The sequence below is a fragment of the Schistocerca gregaria genome, chromosome 9, assembly GCF_023897955.1.
Source record: "Schistocerca gregaria isolate iqSchGreg1 chromosome 9, iqSchGreg1.2, whole genome shotgun sequence".
NCBI classification, from domain to species: Eukaryota; Metazoa; Arthropoda; class Insecta; order Orthoptera; family Acrididae; genus Schistocerca; species Schistocerca gregaria.
This window is the reverse complement of record NC_064928.1, coordinates 36571129-36598752: the sequence shown is the minus strand read 5'-3', so window position 1 is coordinate 36598752 and position 27624 is coordinate 36571129.

Sequence of the window (27624 nt, the reverse complement as noted above, 5' to 3'; positions counted from 1 at the left end):
GCTCCTCGTCCTAATTTCGCAGCCAGTTTCAAGTTTCTTGTTACTGTGGCCAGTCTGCCAGCACCGATATGTCACAGGTTGTGTAATCTACGAAAGTCATCGTTACTATAGCCAAGGGTTACTCGAGTTTCCTGACTCAATATTCCTGGTGACGATCATTGGCTACCTTAAGAGAGTCATAGTTACCCATCCCAGTTGCTCACGCAGTGTCTCAGTTTTGTTACTGGTGCCAGACTGCCAGAACGGATTTGTCACCAGTTGTGAACCGTAAGAAAGTCATTGTTACTATTGCAAGGCGTTCCTCTAGTTATCTGAGTCAATACACCTGGTATTGAGTCATTGGCCTATTACGAGGGTCATAGTTACTCGGCACAGTTGCTCACCCAGATTCATATATTTTGTTACTGTGGCCAGTCTGCCAGAACCGATATGTCACTAGTTGTGTATCTTAAGTGAGTCACCGTTATGCCTGCCAGGGATTACTAGCCTTTACTGATGCAGTCCTCCAGGTGTCGCTGCACTTGCTACCTTGAGATCGTCATAGCTCCTCGTCCTAATTTCGCAGCCAGTTTCACGTTTCTTGTTACGTGGCGTCTGCCAGAAGCGATACGACACTAGTTGCGTGTCATATGAGAGTCATAGTCACTCCTTTCAGAGTGTACTCCACCTGGTGACGAATCGTCGGTTACCTCAGAAGGGTAATAGATATTCCTGTCGGTTGACCACCCAAATTAAAATACATTGTAACTGTGGCCAGTCTGCCAGCATCGATATGTCACAGGTTGTGTAATCTACGAAAGTCATCGTTCTATAACCAAGGGTTACTCGAAATTCCTGACTCAATATTCCTGGTGACGATCATTTGCTACCTTAAGAGAGTCATAGTTACCCATCCCAGTTGCTCACTCAGTGTCTCATTTTTGTTACTGGTGCCAGACTGCCAGAACGGATTTGTCACCAGTTGTGAACCGTAAGAAAGTCATTGTTACTATTGCAAGGCGTTCCTCGAATTATCTGAGTCAATACTCCAGGTATTGAGTCATTGGCCTATTACGAGAGTCATAGTTACTCGTCACAGTTGCTCACCCAGATTCATATATTTTGTTACTGTGGCCAGTCTGCCAGAACCGATATGTCACTAGTTGTGTATCTTAAGTGAGTCATCGTAATGCCTGCCAGGGATTACTAGCCTTTACTGATGCAGTCCTCCATGTGACGCTGCACTAGCTACCTTGAGTGCGTCATAGCTCCTCGTCCTAATTTCGCAGCCAGTTTCAAGTTTCTTGTTACTGTGGCGACTGCCAGAAGCGATACGACACTAGTTGTGTGTCATATGAGAGTCATAGTCACTCCTTTCAGAGTGTACTCCACCTGGTGACGAATCGTCGGTTACCTCAGAAGGGTAATAGATATTCCTGTCGGTTGACCACCCAAATTAAAATACATTGTAACTGTGGCCAGTCTGCCAGCATCGATATGTCACAGGTTGTGTAATCTACGAAAGTCATCGTTCTATAACCAAGGGTTACTTGAAATTCCTGATTCAATATTCCTGGTAACGATCATTGGCTACCTTAAGAGAGTCATAGTTACCCATCCCAGTTACTCACGCTGTGTCTCATTTTTGTTACTGGTGCCAGACTGCCAGAACGGATTTGTCACCAGTTGTGAACCGTAAGAAAGTCATTGTTACTATTGCAAGGCGTTCCTCGAGTTATCTGAGTCAATACTCCAGGTATTGAGTCATTGGCCTATTACGAGAGTCATAGTTACTCGTCACAGTTGCTCACCCAGATTCATATATTTTGTTACTGTGGCCAGTCTGCCAGAACCGATATGACACTAGTTGTGTATCTTAAGTGAGTAATCGTAATGCCAGCCAGGGATTACTAGCCTTTACTGATGCAGTCCTCCAGGTGACGCTGCACTAGCTACCTTGAGTTCGTCATAGCTCCTCGTCCTAATTTCGCAGCCAGTTTCAAGTTTCTTGTTACTGTGGCCAGTCTGCCAGCACCGATATGTCACAGGTTGTGTAATCTACGAAAGTCATCGTTACTATAGCCAAGGGTTACTCGAGTTTCCTGACTCAATATTCCTGGTGACGATCATTGGCTACCTTAAGAGAGTCATAGTTACCCATCCCAGTTGCTCACGCAGTGTCTCAGTTTTGTTACTGGTGCCAGACTGCCAGAACGGATTTGTCACCAGTTGTGAACCGTAAGAAAGTCATTGTTACTATTGCAAGGCGTTCCTCGAGTTATCTGAGTCAATACACCAGGTATTGAGTCATTGGCCTATTACGAGAGTCATAGTTACTCGTCACAGTTGCTCACCGAGATTCATATATTTTGTTACTGTGGCCAGTCTGCCAGAACCGATATGTCACTAGTTGTGTATCTTAAGTGAGTCACCGTTATGCCTGCCAGGGATTACTAGCCTTTACTGATGCAGTCCTCCAGGTGTCGCTGCACTTGATACCTTGAGTGCGTCATAGCTCCTCGTCCTAATTTCGCAGCCAGTGTCACGTTTCTTGTTACGTGGCGTCTGCCAGAAGCGATACGACACTAGTTGCGTGTCATATGAGAGTCATAGTCACTCCTTTCAGAGTGTACTCCACCTGGTGACGAATCGTCGGTTACCTCAGAAGGGTAATAGATATTCCTGTCGGTTGACCACCCAAATTAAAATACATTGTAACTGTGGCCAGTCTGCCAGCATCGATATGTCACAGGTTGTGTAATCTACGAAAGTCATCGTTCTATAACCAAGGGTTACTCGAAATTCCTGATTCAATATTCCTGGTGACGATCATTGGCTACCTTAAGAGAGTCATAGTTACCCATCCCAGTTGCTCACGCTGTGTCTCATTTTTGTTACTGGTGCCAGACTGCCAGAACGGATTTGTCACCAGTTGTGAACCGTAAGAAAGTCATTGTTACTATTGCAAGGCGTTCCTCGAGTTATCTGAGTCAATACTCCAGGTATTGAGTCATTGGCCTATTACGAGAGTCATAGTTACTCGTCACAGTTGCTCACCCAGATTCATATATTTTGTTACTGTGGCCAGTCTGCCAGAACCGATATGACACTAGTTGTGTATCTTAAGTGAGTAATCGTAATGCCAGCCAGGGATTACTAGCCTTTACTGATGCAGTCCTCCAGGTGACGCTGCACTAGCTACCTTGAGTGCGTCATAGCTCCTCGTCCTAATTTCGCAGCCAGTTTCACGTTTCTTGTTACTGTGGCCAGTCTGCCAGCACCGATATGTCACAGGTTGTGTAATCTACGAAAGTCATCGTTACTATAGCCAAGGGTTACTCGAGTTTCCTGACTCAATATTCCTGGTGACGATCATTGGCTACCTTAAGAGAGTCATAGTTACCCATCCCAGTTGCTCACGCAGTGTCTCAGTTTTGTTCCCGGTGCCAGACTGCCAGAACGGATTTGTCACCAGTTGTGAACCGTAAGAAAGTCATTGTTACTATTGCAAGGCGTTCCTCGAGTTATCTGAGTCAATACTCCAGGTATTGAGTCATTGGCCTATTACGAGAGTCATAGTTACTCGTCACAGTTGCTCACCCAGATTCATATATTTTGTTACTGTGGCCAGTCTGCCAGAACCGATATGTCACTAGTTGTGTATCTTAAGTGAGTCATCGTAATGCCTGAAAGGGATTACTAGCCTTTACTGATGCAGTCCTCCAGGTGACGCTGCACTAGCTACCTTGAGTGCGTCATAGCTCCTCGTCCTAATTTCGCAGCCAGTTTCACGTTTCTTGTTACGTGGCGTCTGCCAGAAGCGATACGACACTAGTTGCGTGTCATATGAGAGTCATAGTCACTCCTTTCAGAGTGTACTCCACCTGGTGACGAATCGTCGGTTACCTCAGAAGGGTAATAGATATGCCTGTCGGTTGACCACCCAAATTAAAATACATTGTAACTGTGGCCAGTCTGCCAGCATCGATATGTCACAGGTTGTGTAATCTACGAAAGTCATCGTTCTATAACCAAGGGTTACTCGAAATTCCTGATTCAATATTCCTGGTGACGATCATTGGCTACCTTAAGAGAGTCATAGTTACCCATCCCAGTTGCTCACGCTGTGTCTCATTTTTGTTACTGGTGCCAGACTGCCAGAACGGATTTGTCACCAGTTGTGAACCGTAAGAAAGTCATTGTTACTATTGCAAGGCGTTCCTCGAGTTATCTGAGTCAATACTCCAGGTATTGAGTCATTGGCCTATTACGAGAGTCATAGTTACTCGTCACAGTTGCTCACCCAGATTCATATATTTTGTTACTGTGGCCAGTCTGCCAGAACCGATATGACACTAGTTGTGTATCTTAAGTGAGTAATCGTAATGCCAGCCAGGGATTACTAGCCTTTACTGATGCAGTCCTCCAGGTGACGCTGCACTAGCTACCTTGAGTGCGTCATAGCTCCTCGTCCTAATTTCGCAGCCAGTTTCAAGTTTCTTGTTACTGTGGCCAGTCTGCCAGCACCGATATGTCACAGGTTGTGTAATCTACGAAAGTCATCGTTACTATAGCCAAGGGTTACTCGAGTTTCCTGACTCAATATTCCTGGTGACGATCATTTGCTACCTTAAGAGAGTCATAGTTACCCATCCCAGTTGCTCACTCAGTGTCTCATTTTTGTTACTGGTGCCAGACTGCCAGAATGGATTTGTCACCAGTTGTGAACCGTAAGAAAGTCATTGTTACTATTGCAAGGCGTTCCTCGAGTTATCTGAGTCAATACTCCAGGTATTGAGTCATTGGCCTATTACGAGAGTCATAGTTACTCGTCACAGTTGCTCACCCAGATTCATATATATTGTTACTGTGGCCAGTCTGCCAGAACCGATATGACACTAGTTGTGTATCTTAAGTGAGTAATCGTAATGCCAGCCAGGGATTACTAGCCTTTAGTGATTCAGTCCTCCAGGTGACGCTGCACTAGCTACCTTGAGTGCGTCATAGCTCCTCGTCCTAATTTCGCAGCCAGTTTCAAGTTTCTTGTTACTGTGGCCAGTCTGCCAGCACCGATATGTCACAGGTTGTGTAATCTACGAAATTCATCGTTACTATAGCTAAGGGTTACTCGAGTTTCCTGACTCAATATTCCTGGTGACGATCATTTGCTACCTTAAGAGAGTCATAGTTACCCATCCCAGTTACTCACTCAGTGTCTCATTTTTGTTACGGGTGCCAGACTGCCAGAACGGATTTGTCACCAGTTGTGAACCGTAAGAAAGTCATTGTTACTATTGCAAGGCGTTCCTCGAATTATCTGAGTCAATACTCCAGGTATTGAGTCATTGGCCTATTACGAGAGTCATAGTTACTCGTCACAGTTGCTCACCCAGATTCATATATTTTGTTACTGTGGCCAGTCTGCCAGAACCGATATGTCACTAGTTGTGTATCTTAAGTGAGTCATCGTAATGCCTGAAAGGGATTACTAGCCTTTACTGATGCAGTCCTCCAGGTGACGCTGCACTAGCTACCTTGAGTGCGTCATAGCTCCTCGTCCTAATTTCGCAGCCAGTTTCACGTTTCTTGTTACGTGGCGTCTGCCAGAAGCGATACGACACTAGTTGCGTGTCATATGAGAGTCATAGTCACTCCTTTCAGAGTGTACTCCACCTGGTGACGAATCGTCGGTTACCTCAGAAGGGTAATAGATATGCCTGTCGGTTGACCACCCAAATTAAAATACATTGTAACTGTGGCCAGTCTGCCAGCATCGATATGTCACAGGTTGTGTAATCTACGAAAATCATCGTTCTATAACCAAGGGTTACTCGAAATTCCTGATTCAATATTCCTGGTGACGATCATTGACTACCTTAAGAGAGTCATAGTTACCCATCCCAGTTGCTCACGCTGTGTCTCATTTTTGTTACTGGTGCCAGACTGCCAGAACGGATTTGTCACCAGTTGTGAACCGTAAGAAAGTCATTGTTACTATTGCAAGGCGTTCCTCGAGTTATCTGAGTCAATACTCCAGGTATTGAGTCATTGGCCTATTACGAGAGTCATAGTTACTCGTCACAGTTGCTCACCCAGATTCATATATTTTGTTACTGTGGCCAGTCTGCCAGAACCGATATGACACTAGTTGTGTATCTTAAGTGAGTAATCGTAATGCCAGCCAGGGATTACTAGCCTTTACTGATGCAGTCCTCCAGGTGACGCTGCACTAGCTACCTTGAGTGCGTCATAGCTCCTCGTCCTAATTTCGCAGCCAGTTTCACGTTTCTTGTTACTGTGGAGAGTCTGCCAGCACCGATATGTCACAGGTTGTGTAATCTACGAAAGTCATCGTTACTATAGCCAAGGGTTACTCGAGATTCCTGACTCAATATTCCTGGTGACGATCATTTGCTACCTTAAGAGAGTCATAGTTACCCATCCCAGTTGCTCACTCAGTGTCTCATTTTTGTTACTGGTGCCAGACTGCCAGAATGGATTTGTCACCAGTTGTGAACCGTAAGAAAGTCATTGTTACTATTGCAAGGCGTTCCTCGAGTTATCTGAGTCAATACTCCAGGTATTGAGTCATTGGCCTATTACGAGAGTCATAGTTACTCGTCACAGTTGCTCACCCAGATTCATATATTTTGTTACTGTGGCCAGTCTGCCAGAACCGATATGTCACTAGTTGTGTATCTTAAGTGAGTCACCGTTATGCCTGCCAGGGATTACTAGCCTTTACTGATGCAGTCCTCCAGGTGTCGCTGCACTTGCTACCTTGAGTGCGTCATAGCTCCTCGTCCTAATTTCGCAGCCAGTTTCACGTTTCTTGTTACGTGGCGTCTGCCAGAAGCGATACGACACTAGTTGCGTGTCATATGAGAGTCATAGTCACTCCTTTCAGAGTGTACTCCACCTGGTGACGAATCGTCGGTTACCTCAGAAGGGTAATAGATATTCCTGTCGGTTGACCACCCAAATTAAAATACATTGTAACTGTGGCCAGTCTGCCAGCATCGATATGTCACAGGTTGTGTAATCTACGAAAGTCATCGTTCTATAACCAAGGGTTACTCGAAATTCCTGATTCAATATTCCTGGTGACGATCATTGGCTACCTTAAGAGAGTCATAGTTACCCATCCCAGTTGCTCACGCTGTGTCTCATTTTTGTTACTGGTGCCAGACTGCCAGAACGGATTTGTCACCAGTTGTGAACCGTAAGAAAGTCATTGTTACTATTGCAAGGCGTTCCTCGAGTTATCTGAGTCAATACTCCAGGTATTGAGTCATTGGCCTATTACGAGAGTCATAGTTACTCGTCACAGTTGCTCACCCAGATTCATATATTTTGTTACTGTGGCCAGTCTGCCAGAACCGATATGACACTAGTTGTGTATCTTAAGTGAGTAATCGTAATGCCAGCCAGGGATTACTAGCCTTTACTGATGCAGTCCTCCAGGTGACGCTGCACTAGCTACCTTGAGTGCGTCATAGCTCCTCGTCCTAATTTCGCAGCCAGTTTCACGTTTCTTGTTACTGTGGCCAGTCTGCCAGCACCGATATGTCACAGGTTGTGTAATCTACGAAATTCATCGTTACTATAGCCAAGGGTTACTCGAGTTTCCTGACTCAATATTCCTGGTGACGATCATTTGCTACCTTAAGAGAGTCATAGTTACCCATCCCAGTTGCTCACTCAGTGTCTCATTTTTGTTACGGGTGCCAGACTGCCAGAACGGATTTGTCACCAGTTGTGAACCGTAAGAAAGTCATTGTTACTATTGCAAGGCGTTCCTCGAATTATCTGAGTCAATACTCCAGGTATTGAGTCATTGGCCTATTACGAGAGTCATAGTTACTCGTCACGGTTGCTCACCCAGATTCATATATTTTGTTACTGTGGCCAGTCTGCCAGAACCGATATGTCACTAGTTGTGTATCTTAAGTGAGTCATCGTAATGCCTGAAAGGGATTACTAGCCTTTACTGATGCAGTCCTCCAGGTGACGCTGCACTAGCTACCTTGAGTGCGTCATAGCTCCTCGTCCTAATTTCGCAGCCAGTTTCACGTTTCTTGTTACGTGGCGTCTGCCAGAAGCGATACGACACTAGTTGCGTGTCATATGAGAGTCATAGTCACTCCTTTCAGAGTGTACTCCACCTGGTGACGAATCGTCGGTTACCTCAGAAGGGTAATAGATATTCCTGTCGGTTGACCACCCAAATTAAAATACATTGTAACTGTGGCCAGTCTGCCAGCATCGATATGTCACAGGTTGTGTAATCTACGAAAGTCATCGTTCTATAACCAAGGGTTACTCGAAATTCCTGATTCAATATTCCTGGTGACGATCATTGGCTACCTTAAGAGAGTCATAGTTACCCATCCCAGTTGCTCACGCTGTGTCTCATTTTTGTTACTGGTGCCAGACTGCCAGAACGGATTTGTCACCAGTTGTGAACCGTAAGAAAGTCATTGTTACTATTGCAAGGCGTTCCTCGAGTTATCTGAGTCAATACTCCAGGTATTGAGTCATTGGCCTATTACGAGAGTCATAGTTACTCGTCACGGTTGCTCACCCAGATTCATATATTTTGTTACTGTGGCCAGTCTGCCAGAACCGATATGTCACTAGTTGTGTATCTTAAGTGAGTCATCGTAATGCCTGAAAGGGATTACTAGCCTTTACTGATGCAGTCCTCCAGGTGACGCTGCACTAGCTACCTTGAGTGCGTCATAGCTCCTCGTCCTAATTTCGCAGCCAGTTTCACGTTTCTTGTTACGTGGCGTCTGCCAGAAGCGATACGACACTAGTTGCGTGTCATATGAGAGTCATAGTCACTCCTTTCAGAGTGTACTCCACCTGGTGACGAATCGTCGGTTACCTCAGAAGGGTAATAGATATTCCTGTCGGTTGACCACCCAAATTAAAATACATTGTAACTGTGGCCAGTCTGCCAGCATCGATATGTCACAGGTTGTGTAATCTACGAAAGTCATCGTTCTATAACCAAGGGTTACTCGAAATTCCTGATTCAATATTCCTGGTGACGATCATTGGCTACCTTAAGAGAGTCATAGTTACCCATCCCAGTTGCTCACGCTGTGTCTCATTTTTGTTACTGGTGCCAGACTGCCAGAACGGATTTGTCACCAGTTGTGAACCGTAAGAAAGTCATTGTTACTATTGCAAGGCGTTCCTCGAGTTATCTGAGTCAATACTCCAGGTATTGAGTCATTGGCCTATTACGAGAGTCATAGTTACTCGTCACAGTTGCTCACCCAGATTCATATATTTTGTTACTGTGGCCAGTCTGCCAGAACCGATATGACACTGGTTGTGTATCTTAAGTGAGTAATCGTAATGCCAGCCAGGGATTACTAGCCTTTACTGATGCAGTCCTCCAGGTGACGCTGCACTAGCTACCTTGAGTGCGTCATAGCTCCTCGTCCTAATTTCGCAGCCAGTTTCACGTTTCTTGTTACTGTGGAGAGTCTGCCAGCACCGATATGTCACAGGTTGTGTAATCTACGAAAGTCATCGTTACTATAGCCAAGGGTTACTCGAGTTTCCTGACTCAATATTCCTGGTGACGATCATTTGCTACCTTAAGAGAGTCATAGTTACCCATCCCAGTTGCTCACTCAGTGTCTCATTTTTGTTACTGGTGCCAGACTGCCAGAATGGATTCGTCACCAGTTGTGAACCGTAAGAAAGTCATTGTTACTATTGCAAGGCGTTCCTCGAGTTATCTGAGTCAATACTCCAGGTATTGAGTCATTTGCCTATTACGAGAGTCATAGTTACTCGTCACAGTTGCTCACCCAGATTCATATATTTTGATACTGTGGCCAGTCAGCCAGAACCGATATGACACTAGTTGTGTATCTTAAGTGAGTAATCGTAATGCCAGCCAGGGATTACTAGCCTTTACTGATGCAGTCCTCCAGGTGACGCTGCACTAGCTACCTTGAGTGCGTCATAGCTCCTCGTCCTAATTTCGCAGCCAGTTTCAAGTTTCTTGTTACTGTTTCCAGTCTGCCAGCATCGATATGTCACAGGTTGTGTAATCTACGAAAGTCATCGTTACTATAGCCAAGGGTTACTCGAGTTTCCTGACTCAATATTCCTGGTGACGATCATTGGCTACCTTAAGAGAGTCATAGTTACCCATCCCAGTTGCTCACGCAGTGTCTCAGTGTTGTTCCTGGTGCCAGACTGCCAGAACGGATTTGTCACCAGTTGTGAACCGTAAGAAAGTCATTGTTACTATTGCAAGGCGTTCCTCGAGTTATCTGAGTCAATACTCCAGGTATTGAGTCATTGGCCTATTACGAGAGTCATAGTTACTCGTCACAGTTGCTCACCCAGATCCATATATTTTGTTACTGTGGCCAGTCTGCCAGAACCGATATGACACTAGTTGTGTATCTTAAGTGAGTAATCGTAATGCCAGGAAGGGATTACTAGCCTTTACTGATGCAGTCCTCCAGGTGACGCTGCACTGGCTACCTTGAGTGCGTCATAGCTCCTCGTCCTAATTTCGCAGCCAGTTTCAAGTTTCTTGTTACTGTGGCCAGTCTGCCAGCACCGATATGTCACAGGTTGTGTAATCTACGAAAGTCATCGTTACTATAGCCAAGGGTTACTCGAGTTTCCTGACTCAATATTCCTGGTGACGATCATTGGCTACCTTAAGAGAGTCATAGTTACCCATCCCAGTTGCTCACGCAGTGTCTCAATTTTGTTACTGGTGCCAGACTGCCAGAACGGATTTGTCACCAGTTGTGAACCGTAAGAAAGTCATTGTTACTATTGCAAGGCGTTCCTCTAGTTATCTGAGTCAATACACCAGGTATTGAGTCATTGGCCTATTACGAGAGTCATAGTTACTCGTCACAGTTGCTCACCCAGATTCATATATTTTGTTACTGTGGCCAGTCTGCCAGAACCGATATGTCACTAGTTGTGTATCTTAAGTGAGTCACCGTTATGCATGCCAGCGATTACTAGCCTTTACTGATGCAGTCCTCCAGGTGTCGCTGCACTTGCTACCTTGAGTGCGTCATAGCTCCTCGTCCTAATTTCGCAGCCAGTTTCACGTTTCTTGTTACGTGGCGTCTGCCAGAAGCGATACGACACTAGTTGCGTGTCATATGAGAGTCATAGTCACTCCTTTCAGAGTGTATTCCACCTGGTGACGAATCGTCGGTTACCTCAGAAGGGTAATAGATATTCCTGTCGGTTGACCACCCAAATTAAAATACATTGTAACTGTGGCCAGTCTGCCAGCATCGATATGTCACAGGTTGTGTAATCTACGAAAGTCATCGTTCTATAACCAAGGGTTACTCGAAATTCCTGATTCAATATTCCTGGTGACGATCATTGGCTACCTTAAGAGAGTCATAGTTACCCATCCCAGTTGCTCACGCTGTGTCTCATTTTTGTTACTGGTGCCAGACTGCCAGAACGGATTTGTCACCAGTTGTGAACCGTAAGAAAGTCATTGTTACTATTGCAAGGCGTTCCTCGAGTTATCTGAGTCAATACTCCAGGTATTGAGTCATTGGCCTATTACGAGAGTCATAGTTACTCGTCACAGTTGCTCACCCGGATTCATATATTTTGTTACTGTGGCCAGTCTGCCAGAACCGATATGACACTAGTTGTGTATCTTAAGTGAGTAATCGTAATGCCAGCCAGGGATTACTAGCCTTTACTGATGCAGTCCTCCAGGTGACGCTGCACTAGCTACCTTGAGTGCGTCATAGCTCCTCGTCCTAATTTCGCAGCCAGTTTCACGTTTCTTGTTACTGTGGCCAGTCTGCCAGCACCGATATGTCACAGGTTGTGTAATCTACGAAAGTCATCGTTACTATAGCCAAGGGTTACTCGAGTTTCCTGACTCAATATTCCTGGTGACGATCATTGGCTACCTTAAGAGAGTCATAGTTACCCATCCCAGTTGCTCACGCAGTGTCTCAGTTTTGTTACTGGTGCCAGACTGCCAGAACGGATTTGTCACCAGTTGTGAACCGTAAGAAAGTCATTGTTACTATTGCAAGGCGTTCCTCGAGTTATCTGAGTCAATACTCCATGTATTGAGTCATTGTCCTATTACGAGAGTCATAGTTACTCGTCACAGTTGCTCACCCAGATTCATATATTTTGTTACTGTGGCCAGTCTGCCAGAACCGATATGTCACTAGTTGTGTATCTTAAGTGAATCACCGTTATGCCTGCCAGGGATTACTAGCCTTTACTGATGCAGTCCTCCAGGTGTCGCTGCAATTGCTACCTTGAGTGCGTCATAGCTCCTCGTCCTAATTTCGCAGCCAGTTTCACGTTTCTTGTTACGTGGCGTCTGCCAGAAGCGATACGACACTAGTTGCGTGTCATATGAGAGTCATAGTCACTCCTTTCAGAGTGTACTCCACCTGGTGACGAATCGTCGGTTACCTCAGAAGGGTAATAGATATTCCTGTCGGTTGACCACCCAAATTAAAATACATTGTAACTGTGGCCAGTCTGCCAGCATCGATATGTCACAGGTTGTGTAATCTACAAAAGTCATCGTTCTATAACCAAGGGTTACTCGAAATTCCTGATTCAATATTCCTGGTGACGATCATTGGCTACCTTAAGAGAGTCATAGTTACCCATCCCAGTTGCTCACGCTGTGTCTCATTTTTGTTACCGGTGCCAGACTGCCAGAACGGATTTGTCACCAGTTGTGAACCGTAAGAAAGTCATTGTTACTATTGCAAGGCGTTCCTCGAGTTATCTGAGTCAATACTCCAGGTATTGAGTCATTGGCCTATTACGAGAGTCATAGTTACTCGTCACAGTTGCTCACCCAGATTCATATATTTTGTTACTGTGGCCAGTCTGCCAGAACCGATATGACACTAGTTGTGTATCTTAAGTGAGTAATCGTAATGCTAGCCAGGGATTACTAGCCTTTACTGATGCAGTCCTCCAGGTGACGCTGCACTAGCTACCTTGAGTGCGTCATAGCTCCTCGTCCTAATTTCGCAGCCAGTTTCACGTTTCTTGTTACTGTGGCCAGTCTGCCAGCACCGATATGTCACAGGTTGTGTAATCTACGAAAATTCATCGTTACTATAGCCAAGGGTTACTCGAGTTTCCTGACTCAATATTCCTGGTGACGATCATTTGCTACCTTAAGAGAGTCATAGTTACCCATCCCAGTTGCTCACTCAGTGTCTCATTTTTGTTACGGGTGCCAGACTGCCAGAACGGATTTGTCAGCAGTTGTGAACCGTAAGAATGTCATTGTTACTATTGCAAGGCGTTCCTCGAATTATCTGAGTCAATACTCCAGGTATTGAGTCATTGGCCTATTACGAGAGTCATAGTTACTCGTCACAGTTGCTCACCCAGATTCATATATTTTGTTACTGTGGCCAGTCTGCCAGAACCGATATGTCACTAGTTGTGTATCTTAAGTGAGTCATCGTAATGCCTGAAAGGGATTACTAGCCTTTACTGATGCAGTCCTCCAGGTGACGCTGCACTAGCTACCTTGAGTGCGTCATAGCTCTTCGTCCTATTTTCGCAGCCAGTTTCACGTTTCTTGTTACGTGGCGTCTGCCAGAAGCGATACGACACTAGTTGCGTGTCATATGACAGTCATAGTCACTCCTTTCAGAGTGTACTCCACCTGGTGACGAATCGTCGGTTACCTCAGAAGGGTAATAGATATTCCTGTCGGTTGACCACCCAAATTAAAATACATTGTAACTGTGGCCAGTCTGCCAGCATCGATATGTCACAGGTTGTGTAATCTACAAAAGTCATCGTTCTATAACCAAGGGTTACTCGAAATTCCTGATTCAATATTCCTGGTGACGATCATTGGCTACCTTAAGAGAGTCATAGTTACCCATCCCAGTTGCTCACGCTGTGTCTCATTTTTGTTACTGGTGCCAGACTGCCAGAACGGATTTGTCACCAGTTGTGAACCGTAAGAAAGTCATTGTTACTATTGCAAGGCGTTCCTCGAGTTATCTGAGTCAATACTCCAGGTATTGAGTCATTGGCCTATTACGAGAGTCATAGTTACTCGTCACAGTTGCTCACCCAGATTCATATATTTTGTTACTGTGGCCAGTCTGCCAGAACCGATATGACACTAGTTGTGTATCTTAAGTGAGTAATCGTAATGCCAGCCAGGGATTACTAGCCTTTACTGATGCAGTCCTCCAGGTGACGCTGCACTAGCTACCTTGAGTGCGTCATAGCTCCTCGTCCTAATTTCGTAGCCAGTTTCACGTTTCTTGTTACTGTGGCCAGTCTGCCAGCACCGATATGTCACAGGTTGTGTAATCTACGAAAGTCATCGTTACTATAGCCAAGGGTTACTCGAGTTTCCTGACTCAATATTCCTGGTGACGATCATTTGCTGCCTTAAGAGAGTCATAGTTACCCATCCCAGTTGCTCACTCAGTGTCTCATTTTTGTTACTGGTGCCAGACTGCCAGAATGGATTTGTCACCAGTTGTGAACCGTAAGAAAGTCATTGTTACTATTGCAAGGCGTTCCTCGAGTTATCTGAGTCAATACTCCAGGTATTGAGTCATTGGCCTATTACGAGAGTCATAGTTACTCGTCACAGTTGCTCACCCAGATTCATATATTTTGTTACTGTGGCCAGTCTGCCAGAACCGATATGTCACTAGTTGTGTATCTTAAGTGAGTCACCGTTATGCCTGCCAGGGATTACTAGCCTTTAGTGATGCAGTCCTCCAGGTGTCGCTGCACTTGCTACCTTGAGTGCGTCATAGCTCCTCGTCCTAATTTCGCAGCCAGTTTCACGTTTCTTGTTACGTGGCGTCTGCCAGAAGCGATACGACACTAGTTGTGTGTCATATGAGAGTCATAGTCACTCCTTTCAGAGTGTACTCCACCTGGTGACGAATCGTCGGTTACCTCAGAAGGGTAATAGATATTCCTGTCGGTTGACCACCCAAATTAAAATACATTGTAACTGTGGCCAGTCTGCCAGCATCGATATGTCACAGGTTGTGTAATCTACAAAAGTCATCGTTCTATAACCAAGGGTTACTCGAAATTCCTGATTCAATATTCCTGGTGACGATCATTGGCTACCTTAAGAGAGTCATAGTTACCCATCCCAGTTGCTCACGCTGTGTCTCATTTTTGTTACTGGTGCCAGACTGCCAGAACGGATTTGTCACCAGTTGTGAACCGTAAGAAAGTCATTGTTACTATTGCAAGGCGTTCCTCGAGTTATCTGAGTCAATACTCCATGTATTGAGTCATTGTCCTATTACGAGAGTCATAGTTACTCGTCACAGTTGCTCACCCAGATTCATATATTTTGTTACTGTGGCCAGTCTGCCAGAACCGATATGTCACTAGTTGTGTATCTTAAGTGAATCACGGTTATGCCTGCCAGGGATTACTAGCCTTTACTGATGCAGTCCTCCAGGTGTCGCTGCAATTGCTACCTTGAGTGCGTCATAGCTCCTCGTCCTAATTTCGCAGCCAGTTTCACGTTTCTTGTTACGTGGCGTCTGCCAGAAGCGATACGACACTAGTTGCGTGTCATATGAGAGTCATAGTCACTCCTTTCAGAGTGTACTCCACCTGGTGACGAATCGTCGGTTACCTCAGAAGGGTAATAGATATTCCTGTCGGTTGACCACCCAAATTAAAATACATTGTAACTGTGGCCAGTCTGCCAGCATCGATATGTCACAGGTTGTGTAATCTACAAAAGTCATCGTTCTATAACCAAGGGTTACTCGAAATTCCTGATTCAATATTCCTGGTGACGATCATTGGCTACCTTAAGAGAGTCATAGTTACCCATCCCAGTTGCTCACGCTGTGTCTCATTTTTGTTACTGGTGCCAGACTGCCAGAACGGATTTGTCACCAGTTGTGAACCGTAAGAAAGTCATTGTTACTATTGCAAGGCGTTCCTCGAGTTATCTGAGTCAATACTCCAGGTATTGAGTCATTGGCCTATTACGAGAGTCATAGTTACTCGTCACAGTTGCTCACCCAGATTCATATATTTTGTTACTGTGGCCAGTCTGCCAGAACCGATATGACACTAGTTGTGTATCTTAAGTGAGTAATCGTAATGCTAGCCAGGGATTACTAGCCTTTACTGATGCAGTCCTCCAGGTGACGCTGCACTAGCTACCTTGAGTGCGTCATAGCTCCTCGTCCTAATTTCGCAGCCAGTTTCACGTTTCTTGTTACTGTGGCCAGTCTGCCAGCACCGATATGTCACAGGTTGTGTAATCTACGAAAGTCATCGTTACTATAGCCAAGGGTTACTCGAGTTTCCTGACTCAATATTCCTGGTGACGATCATTGGCTACCTTAAGAGAGTCATAGTTACCCATCCCAGTTGCTCACGCAGTGTCTCAGTTTTGTTACTGGTGCCAGACTGCCAGAACGGATTTGTCACCAGTTGTGAACCGTAAGAAAGTCATTGTTACTATTGCAAGGCGTTCCTCGAGTTATCTGAGTCAATACTCCATGTATTGAGTCATTGTCCTATTACGAGAGTCATAGTTACTCGTCACAGTTGCTCACCCAGATTCATATATTTTGTTACTGTGGCCAGTCTGCCAGAACCGATATGTCACTAGTTGTGTATCTTAAGTGAATCACCGTTATGCCTGCCAGGGATTACTAGCCTTTACTGATGCAGTCCTCCAGGTGTCGCTGCAATTGCTACCTTGAGTGCGTCATAGCTCCTCGTCCTAATTTCGCAGCCAGTTTCACGTTTCTTGTTACGTGGCGTCTGCCAGAAGCGATACGACACTAGTTGCGTGTCATATGAGAGTCATAGTCACTCCTTTCAGAGTGTACTCCACCTGGTGACGAATCGTCGGTTACCTCAGAAGGGTAATAGATATTCCTGTCGGTTGACCACCCAAATTAAAATACATTGTAACTGTGGCCAGTCTGCCAGCATCGATATGTCACAGGTTGTGTAATCTACAAAAGTCATCGTTCTATAACCAAGGGTTACTCGAAATTCCTGATTCAATATTCCTGGTGACGATCATTGGCTACCTTAAGAGAGTCATAGTTACCCATCCCAGTTGCTCACGCTGTGTCTCATTTTTGTTACTGGTGCCAGACTGCCAGAACGGATTTGTCACCAGTTGTGAACCGTAAGAAAGTCATTGTTACTATTGCAAGGCGTTCCTCGAGTTATCTGAGTCAATACTCCAGGTATTGAGTCATTGGCCTATTACGAGAGTCATAGTTACTCGTCACAGTTGCTCACCCAGATTCATATATTTTGTTACTGTGGCCAGTCTGCCAGAACCGATATGACACTAGTTGTGTATCTTAAGTGAGTAATCGTAATGCTAGCCAGGGATTACTAGCCTTTACTGATGCAGTCCTCCAGGTGACGCTGCACTAGCTACCTTGAGTGCGTCATAGCTCCTCGTCCTAATTTCGCAGCCAGTTTCACGTTTCTTGTTACTGTGGCCAGTCTGCCAGCACCGATATGTCACAGGTTGTGTAATCTACGAAAATTCATCGTTACTATAGCCAAGGGTTACTCGAGTTTCCTGACTCAATATTCCTGGTGACGATCATTTGCTACCTTAAGAGAGTCATAGTTACCCATCCCAGTTGCTCACTCAGTGTCTCATTTTTGTTACGGGTGCCAGACTGCCAGAACGGATTTGTCACCAGTTGTGAACCGTAAGAAAGTCATTGTTACTATTGCAAGGCGTTCCTCGAATTATCTGAGTCAATACTCCAGGTATTGAGTCATTGGCCTATTACGAGAGTCATAGTTACTCGTCACAGTTGCTCACCCAGATTCATATATTTTGTTACTGTGGCCAGTCTGCCAGAACCGATATGTCACTAGTTGTGTATCTTAAGTGAGTCATCGTAATGCCTGAAAGGGATTACTAGCCTTTACTGATGCAGTCCTCCAGGTGACGCTGCACTAGCTACCTTGAGTGCGTCATAGCTCTTCGTCCTAATTTCGCAGCCAGTTTCACGTTTCTTGTTACGTGGCGTCTGCCAGAAGCGATACGACACTAGTTGCGTGTCATATGACAGTCATAGTCACTCCTTTCAGAGTGTACTCCACCTGGTGACGAATCGTCGGTTACCTCAGAAGGGTAATAGATATTCCTGTCGGTTGACCACCCAAATTAAAATACATTGTAACTGTGGCCAGTCTGCCAGCATCGATATGTCACAGGTTGTGTAATCTACGAAAGTCATCGTTCTATAACCAAGGGTTACTCGAAATTCCTGATTCAATATTCCTGGTGACGATCATTGGCTACCTTAAGAGAGTCATAGTTACCCATCCCAGTTGCTCACGCAGTGTCTCAGTTTTGTTACTGGTGCCAGACTGCCAGAACGGATTTGTCACCAGTTGTGAACCGTAAGAAAGTCATTGTTACTATTGCAAGGCGTTCCTCGAGTTATCTGAGTCAATACTCCAGGTATTGAGTCATTGGCCTATTACGAGAGTCATAGTTACTCGTCACAGTTGCTCACCCAGATTCATATATTTTGTTACTGTGGCCAGTCTGCCAGAACCGATATGACACTAGTTGTGTATCTTAAGTGAGTAATCGTAATGCCAGCCAGGGATTACTAGCCTTTACTGATGCAGTCCTCCAGGTGACGCTGCACTAGCTACCTTGAGTGCGTCATAGCTCCTCGTCCTAATTTCGTAGCCAGTTTCACGTTTCTTGTTACTGTGGCCAGTCTGCCAGCACCGATATGTCACAGGTTGTGTAATCTACGAAAGTCATCGTTACTATAGCCAAGGGTTACTCGAGTTTCCTGACTCAATATTCCTGGTGACGATCATTTGCTGCCTTAAGAGAGTCATAGTTACCCATCCCAGTTGCTCACTCAGTGTCTCATTTTTGTTACTGGTGCCAGACTGCCAGAATGGATTTGTCACCAGTTGTGAACCGTAAGAAAGTCATTGTTACTATTGCAAGGCGTTCCTCGAGTTATCTGAGTCAATACTCCAGGTATTGAGTCATTGGCCTATTACGAGAGTCATAGTTACTCGTCACAGTTGCTCACCCAGATTCATATATTTTGTTACTGTGGCCAGTCTGCCAGAACCGATATGACACTAGTTGTGTATCTTAAGTGAGTAATCGTAATGCCAGCCAGGGATTACTAGCCTTTACTGATGCAGTCCTCCAGGTGACGCTGCACTAGCTACCTTGAGTGCGTCATAGCTCCTCGTCCTAATTTCGCAGCCAGTTTCACGTTCCTTGTTACTGTGGCCAGTCTGCCAGCACCGATATGTCACAGGTTGTGTAATCTACGAAAGTCATCGTTACTATAGCCAAGGGTTACTCGAGTTTCCTGACTCAATATTCCTGGTGACGATCATTTGCTACCTTAAGAGAGTCATAGTTACCCATCCCAGTTGCTCACTCAGTGTCTCATTTTTGTTACTGGTACCAGACTGCCAGAACGGATTTGTCACCAGTTGTGAACCGTAAGAAAGTCATTGTTACTATTGCAAGGCGTTACTCGAATTATCTGAGTCAATACTCCAGGTATTGAGTCATTGGCCTATTACGAGAGTCATAGTTACTCGTCACAGTTGCTCACCCAGATTCATATATTTTGTTACTGTGGCCAGTCTGCCAGAACCGATATGTCACTAGTTGTGTATCTTAAGTGAGTCACCGTTATGCCTGCCAGGGATTACTAGCCTTTAGTGATGCAGTCCTCCAGGTGTCGCTGCACTTGCTACCTTGAGTGCGTCATAGCTCCTCGTCCTAATTTCGCAGCCAGTTTCACGTTTCTTGTTACGTGGCGTCTGCCAGAAGCGATACGACACTAGTTGTGTGTCATATGAGAGTCATAGTCACTCCTTTCAGAGTGTACTCCACCTGGTGACGAATCGTCGGTTACCTCAGAAGGGTAATAGATATTCCTGTCGGTTGACCACCCAAATTAAAATACATTGTAACTGTGGCCAGTCTGCCAGCATCGATATGTCACAGGTTGTGTAATCTACAAAAGTCATCGTTCTATAACCAAGGGTTACTCGAAATTCCTGATTCAATATTCCTGGTGACGATCATTGGCTACCTTAAGAGAGTCATAGTTACCCATCCCAGTTGCTCACGCTGTGTCTCATTTTTGTTACTGGTGCCAGACTGCCAGAACGGATTTGTCACCAGTTGTGAACCGTAAGAAAGTCATTGTTACTATTGCAAGGCGTTCCTCGAGTTATCTGAGTCAATACTCCAGGTATTGAGTCATTGGCCTATTACGAGAGTCATAGTTACTCGTCACAGTTGCTCACCCAGATTCATATATTTTGTTACTGTGGCCAGTCTGCCAGAACCGATATGTCACTAGTTGTGTATCTTAAGTGAGTCACCGTTATGCCTGCCAGGGATTACTAGCCTTTACTGATGCAGTCCTCCAGGTGTCGCTGCACTTGCTACCTTGAGTGCGTCATAGCTCCTCGTCCTAATTTCGCAGCCAGTTTCACGTTTCTTGTTACGTGGCGTCTGCCAGAAGCGATACGACACTAGTTGCGTGTCATATGAGAGTCATAGTCACTCCTTTCAGAGTGTACTCCACCTGGTGACGAATCGTCGGTTACCTCAGAAGGGTAATAGATATTCCTGTCGGTTGACCACCCAAATTAAAATACATTGTAACTGTGGCCAGTCTGCCAGCATCGATATGTCACAGGTTGTGTAATCTACGAAAGTCATCGTTCTATAACCAAGGGTTACTCGAAATTCCTGATTCAATATTCCTGGTGACGATCATTGGCTACCTTAAGAGACTCATAGTTACACATCCCAGTTGCTCACGCTGTGTCTCATTTTTGTTACTGGTGCCAGACTGCCAGAACGGATTTGTCACCAGTTGTGAACCGTAAGAAAGTCATTGTTACTATTGCAAGGCGTTCCTCGAGTTATCTGAGTCAATACTCCAGGTATTGAGTCATTGGCCTATTACGAGAGTCATAGTTACTCGTCACAGTTGCTCACCCAGATTCATATATTTTGTTACTGTGGCCAGTCTGCCAGAACCAATATGACACTAGTTGTGTATCTTAAGTGAGTAATCGTAATGCCAGCCAGGGATTACTAGCCTTTACTGATGCAGTCCTCCAGGTGACGCTGCACTAGCTACCTTGAGTGCGTCATAGCTCCTCGTCCTAATTTCGCAGCCAGTTTCACGTTTCTTGTTACTGTGGCCAGTCTGCCAGCACCGATATGTCACAGGTTGTGTAATCTACGAAAGTCATCGTTACTATAGCCAAGGGTTACTCGAGTTTCCTGACTCAATATTCCTGGTGACGATCATTTGCTACCTTAAGAGAGTCATAGTTACCCATCCCAGTTGCTCACTCAGTGTCTCATTTTTGTTACTGGTGCCAGACTGCCAGAACGGATTTGTCACCAGTTGTGAACCGTAAGAAAGTCATTGTTACTATTGCAAGGCGTTCCTCGAATTATCTGAGTCAATACTCCAGGTATTGAGTCATTGGCCTATTACGAGAGTCATAGTTACTCGTCACAGTTGCTCACCCAGATTCATATATTTTGTTACTGTGGCCAGTCTGCCAGAACCGATATGTCACTAAATGTGTATCTTAAGTGAGTCATCGTAATGCCTGCCAGGGATTACTAGCCTTTACTGATGCAGTCCTCCAGGTGACGCTGCACTAGCTACCTTGAGTGCGTCATAGCTCCTCGTCCTAATTTCGCAGCCAGTTTCAAGTTTCTTGTTACTGTGTTCAGTCTGCCAGCACCGATATGTCACAGGTTGTGTAATCTACGAAATTCATCGTTACTATAGCCAAGGGTTACTCGAGTTTCCTGACTCAATATTCCTGGTGACGATCATTGGCTACCTTAAGAGAGTCATAGTTACCCATCCCAGTTGCTCACGCAGTGTCTCAGTTTTGTTACTGGTGCCAGACTGCCAGAACGGATTTGTCACCAGTTGTGAACCGTAAGAAAGTCATTGTTACTATTGCAAGGCGTTCCTCGAGTTATCTGAGTCAATACTCCAGGTATTGAGTCATTGGCCTATTACGAGAGTCATAGTTACTCGTCCCAGTTGCTCTCCCAGATTCATATATTTTGTTACTGTGGCCAGTCTGCCAGAACCGATATGACACTAGTTGTGTATCTTAAGTGAGTAATCGTAATGCCAGCCAGGGATTACTAGCCTTTACTGATGCAGTCCTCCAGGTGACGCTGCACTAGCTACCTTGAGTGCGTCATAGCTCCTCGTCCTAATTTTGCAGCCAGTTTCACGTTTCTTGTTACTGTGGCCAGTCTGCCAGCACCGATATGTCACAGGTTGTGTAATCTACGAAATTCATCGTTACTATAGCCAAGGGTTACTCGAGTTTCCTGACTCAATATTCCTGGTGACGATCATTTGCTACCTTAAGAGAGTCATAGTTACCCATCACAGTTGCTCACTCAGTGTCTCATTTTTGTTACTGGTGCCAGACTGCCAGAACGGATTTGTCACCAGTTGTGAACCGTAATAAAGTCATTGTTACTATTGCAAGGCGTTCCTCGAGTTATCTGAGTCAATACTCCAGGTATTGAGTCATTGGCCTATTACGAGAGTCATAGTTACTCGTCACAGTTGCTCACCCAAATTCATATATTTTGTTACTGTGGCCAGTCTGCCAGAACCGATATGACACTAGTTGTGTATCTTAAGTGAGTAATCGTAATGCCAGCCAGGGATTACTAGCCTTTACTGATGCAGTCCTCCAGGTGACGCTGCACTAGCTACCTTGAGTGCGTCATAGCTCCTCGTCCTAATTTCGCAGCCAGTTTCACGTTTCTTGTTACTGTGGCCAGTCTGCCAGCACCGATATGTCACAGGTTGTGTAATCTACGAAATTCATCGGTACTATAGCCAAGGGTTACTCGAGTTTCCTGACTCAATATTCCTGGTGACGATCATTTGCTACCTTAAGAGAGTCATAGTTACCCATCCCAGTTGCTCACTCAGTGTCTCATTTTTGTTACTGGTGCCAGACTGCCAGAACGGATTTGTCACCAGTTGTGAACCGTACGAAAGTCATTGTTACTATTGCAAGGCGTTCCTCGAATTATCTGAGTCAATACTCCAGGTATTGAGTCATTGGCCTATTACGAGAGTCATAGTTACTCGTCACAGTTGCTCACCCAGATTCATATATTTTGTTACTGTGGCCAGTCTGCCAGAACCGATATGTCACTAGTTGTGTATCTTAAGTGAGTCATCGTAATGCCTGCCAGGGATTACTAGCCTTTACTGATGCAGTCCTCCAGGTGACGCTGCACTAGCTACCTTGAGTGCGTCATAGCTCCTCGTCCTAATTTCGCAGCCAGTTTCAAGTTTCTTGTTACTGTGGCCAGTCTGCCAGCACCGATATGTCACAGGTTGTGTAATCTACGAAAGTCATCGTTACTATAGCCAAGGGTTACTCGAGTTTCCTGACTCAATATTCCTGGTGACGATCATTGGCTACCTTAAGAGAGTCATAGTTACCCATCCCAGTTGCTCACGCAGTGTCTCAGTTTTGTTACTGGTGCCAGACTGCCAGAACGGATTTGTCACCAGTTGTGAACCGTAAGAAAGTCATTGTTACTATTGCAAGGCGTTCCTCGAGTTATCTGAGTCAATACTCCAGGTATTGAGTCATTGGCCTATTACGAGAGTCATAGTTACTCGTCACAGTTGCTCACCCAGATTCATATATTTTGTTACTGTGGCCAGTCTGCCAGAACCGATATGACACTAGTTGTTTATCTTAAGTGAGTCATCGTAATGCCTGCCATTGATTACTAGCCTTTACTGATGCAGTCCTCCAGGTGACGCTGCACTAGCTACCTTGAGTGCGTCATAGCTCCTCGTCCTAAATTCGCAGCCAGTTTCAAGTTTCTTGTTACTGTGTTCAGTCTGCCAGCACCGATATGTCACAGGTTGTGTAATCTACGAAAGTCATCGTTACTATAGCCAAGGGTTACTCGAGTTTCCTGACTCAATATTCCTGGTGACGATCATTGGCTACCTTAAGAGAGTCATAGTTACCCATCCCAGTTGCTCACGCAGTGTCTCAGTTTTGTTACTGGTGCCAGACTGCCAGAACGGATTTGTCACCAGTTGTGAACCGTAAGAAAGTCATTGTTACTATTGCAAGGCGTTCCTCGAGTTATCTGAGTCAATACTCCAGGTATTGAGTCATTGGCCTATTACGAGAGTCATAGTTACTCGTCACAGTTGCTCACCCAGATTCATATATTTTGTTACTGTGGCCAGTCTGCCAGAACCGATATGTCACTAGTTGTGTATCTTAAGTGAGTCACCGTTATGCCTGCCAGGGATTACTAGCCTTTAGTGATGCAGTCCTCCAGGTGTCGCTGCACTTGCTACCTTGAGTGCGTCATAGCTCCTCGTCCTAATTTCGCAGCCACTTTCACGTTTCTTGTTACGTGGCGTCTGCCAGAAGCGATACGACACTAGTTGCGTGCCATATGAGAGTCATAGTCACTCCTTTCAGAGTGTACTCCACCTGGTGACGAATCGTCGGTTACCTCAGAAGGGTAATAGATATTCCTGTCAGTTGACCACCCAAATTAAAATACATTGTTACTGTGGCCAGTCTGCCAGCACCGATATGTCACAGGTTGTGTAATCTACGAAAGTTATCGTTACTATAGCCAAGGGTTACTCGAGTTTCCTGACTCAATATTCCTGGTGACGATCATTGGCTACCTTAAGAGAGTCATAGTTACCCATCCCAGTTGCTCACGCTGTGTCTCATTTTTGTTATTGGTGCCAGACTGCCAGAACGGATTTGTCACCAGTTGTGAACCGTAAGAAAGTCATTGTTACTATTGCAAGGCGTTCCTCGAGTTATCTGAGTCAATACTCCAGGTATTGAGTCATTGGCCTATTACGAGAGTCATAGTTACTCGTCACAGTTGCTCACCCAGATTCATATATTTTGTTACAGTGGCCAGTCGGCCAGAACCGATATGACACTAGTTGTGTATCTTAAGTGAGTAATCGTAATGCCAGCAAGGGATTACTAGCCTTTACTGATGCAGTCCTCCAGGTGACGCTGCACTAGCTACCTTGAGTGCGTCATAGCTCCTCGTCCTAATTTCGCAGCCAGTTTCACGTTTCTTGTTACTGTGGCCAGTCTGCCAGCACCGATATGTCACAGGTTGTGTAATCTACGAAATTCATCGTTACTTTAGCCAAGGGTTACTTGAGATTCCTGACTCAATATTCCTGGTGACGACCATTTACTACCTTAAGAGAGTCATAGTTACCCATCCCAGTTGCTCACTCAGTGTCTCATTTTTGTTACTGGTGCCAGACTGCCAGAACGGATTTGTCACCAGTTGTGAACCGTAAGAAAGTCATTGTTACTATTGCAAGGCGTTCCTCGAATTATCTGAGTCAATACTCCAGGTATTGAGTCATTGGCCTATTACGAGAGTCATAGTTACTCGTCACAGTTGCTCACCCAGATTCATATATTTTGTTACTGTGGCCAGTCTGCCAGAACCGATATGTCACTAGTTGTGTATCTTAAGTGAGTCATCGTAATGCCTGCCAGGGATTACTAGCCTTTACTGATGCAGTCCTCCAGGTGACGCTGCACTAGCTACCTTGAGTGCGTCATAGCTCCTCGTCCTAATTTCGCAGCCAGTTTCAAGTTTCTTGTTACTGTGGCCAGTCTGCCAGCACCGATATGTCACAGGTTGTGTAATCTACGAAAGTCATCGTTACTATAGCCAAGGGTTACTCGAGTTTCCTGACTCAATATTCCTGGTGACGATCATTGGCTACCTTAAGAGAGTCATAGTTACCCATCCCAGTTGCTCACGCAGTGTCTCAGTTTTGTTACTGGTGCCAGACTGCCAGAACGGATTTGTCACCAGTTGTGAACCGTAAGAAAGTCATTGTTACTATTGCAAGGCGTTCCTCGAGTTATCTGAGTCAATACTCCAGGTATTGAGTCATTGGCCTATTACGAGAGTCATAGTTACTCGTCACAGTTGCTCACCCAGATTCATATATTTTGTTACTGTGGCCAGTTTGCCAGAACCGATATGACACTAGTTGTTTATCTTAAGTGAGTCATCGTAATGCCTGCCATTGATTACTAGCCTTTACTGATGCAGTCCTCCAGGTGACGCTGCACTAGCTACCTTGAGTGCGTCATAGCTCCTCGTCCTAAATTCGCAGCCAGTTTCAAGTTTCTTGTTACTGTGTTCAGTCTGCCAGCACCGATATGTCACAGGTTGTGTAATCTACGAAAGTCATCGTTACTATAGCCAAGGGTTACTCGAGTTTCCTGACTCAATATTCCTGGTGACGATCATTGGCTACCTTAAGAGAGTCATAGTTACCCATCCCAGTTGCTCACGCAGTGTCTCAGTTTTGTTACTGGTGCCAGACTGCCAGAACGGATTTGTCACCAGTTGTGAACCGTAAGAAAGTCATTGTTACTATTGCAAGGCGTTCCTCGAGTTATCTGAGTCAATACTCCAGGTATTGAGTCATTGGCCTATTACGAGAGTCATAGTTACTCGTCACAGTTGCTCACCCAGATTCATATATTTTGTTACTGTGGCCAGTCTGCCAGAACCGATATGTCACTAGTTGTGTATCTTAAGTGAGTCACCGTTATGCCTGCCAGGGATTACTAGCCTTTAGTGATGCAGTCCTCCAGGTGTCGCTGCACTTGCTACCTTGAGTGCGTCATAGCTCCTCGTCCTAATTTCGCAGCCACTTTCACGTTTCTTGTTACGTGGCGTCTGCCAGAAGCGATACGACACTAGTTGCGTGCCATATGAGAGTCATAGTCACTCCTTTCAGAGTGTACTCCACCTGGTGACGAATCGTCGGTTACCTCAGAAGGGTAATAGATATTCCTGTCAGTTGACCACCCAAATTAAAATACATTGTTACTGTGGCCAGTCTGCCAGCACCGATATGTCACAGGTTGTGTAATCTACGAAAGTTATCGTTACTATAGCCAAGGGTTACTCGAGTTTCCTGACTCAATATTCCTGGTGACGATCATTGGCTACCTTAAGAGAGTCATAGTTACCCATCCCAGTTGCTCACGCTGTGTCTCATTTTTGTTATTGGTGCCAGACTGCCAGAACGGATTTGTCACCAGTTGTGAACCGTAAGAAAGTCATTGTTACTATTGCAAGGCGTTCCTCGAGTTATCTGAGTCAATACTCCAGGTATTGAGTCATTAGCCTATTACGAGAGTCATAGTTACTCGTCACAGTTGCTCACCCAGATTCATATATTTTGTTACTGTGGCCAGTCTGCCAGAACCGATATGACACTAGTTGTGTATCTTAAGTGAGTAATCGTAATGCCAGCAAGGGATTACTAGCCTTTACTGATGCAGTCCTCCAGGTGACGCTGCACTAGCTACCTTGAGTGCGTCATAGCTCCTCGTCCTAATTTCGCAGCCAGTTTCACGTTTCTTGTTACTGTGGCCAGTCTGCCAGCACCGATATGTCACAGGTTGTGTAATCTACGAAATTCATCGTTACTTTAGCCAAGGGTTACTTGAGTTTCCTGACTCAATATT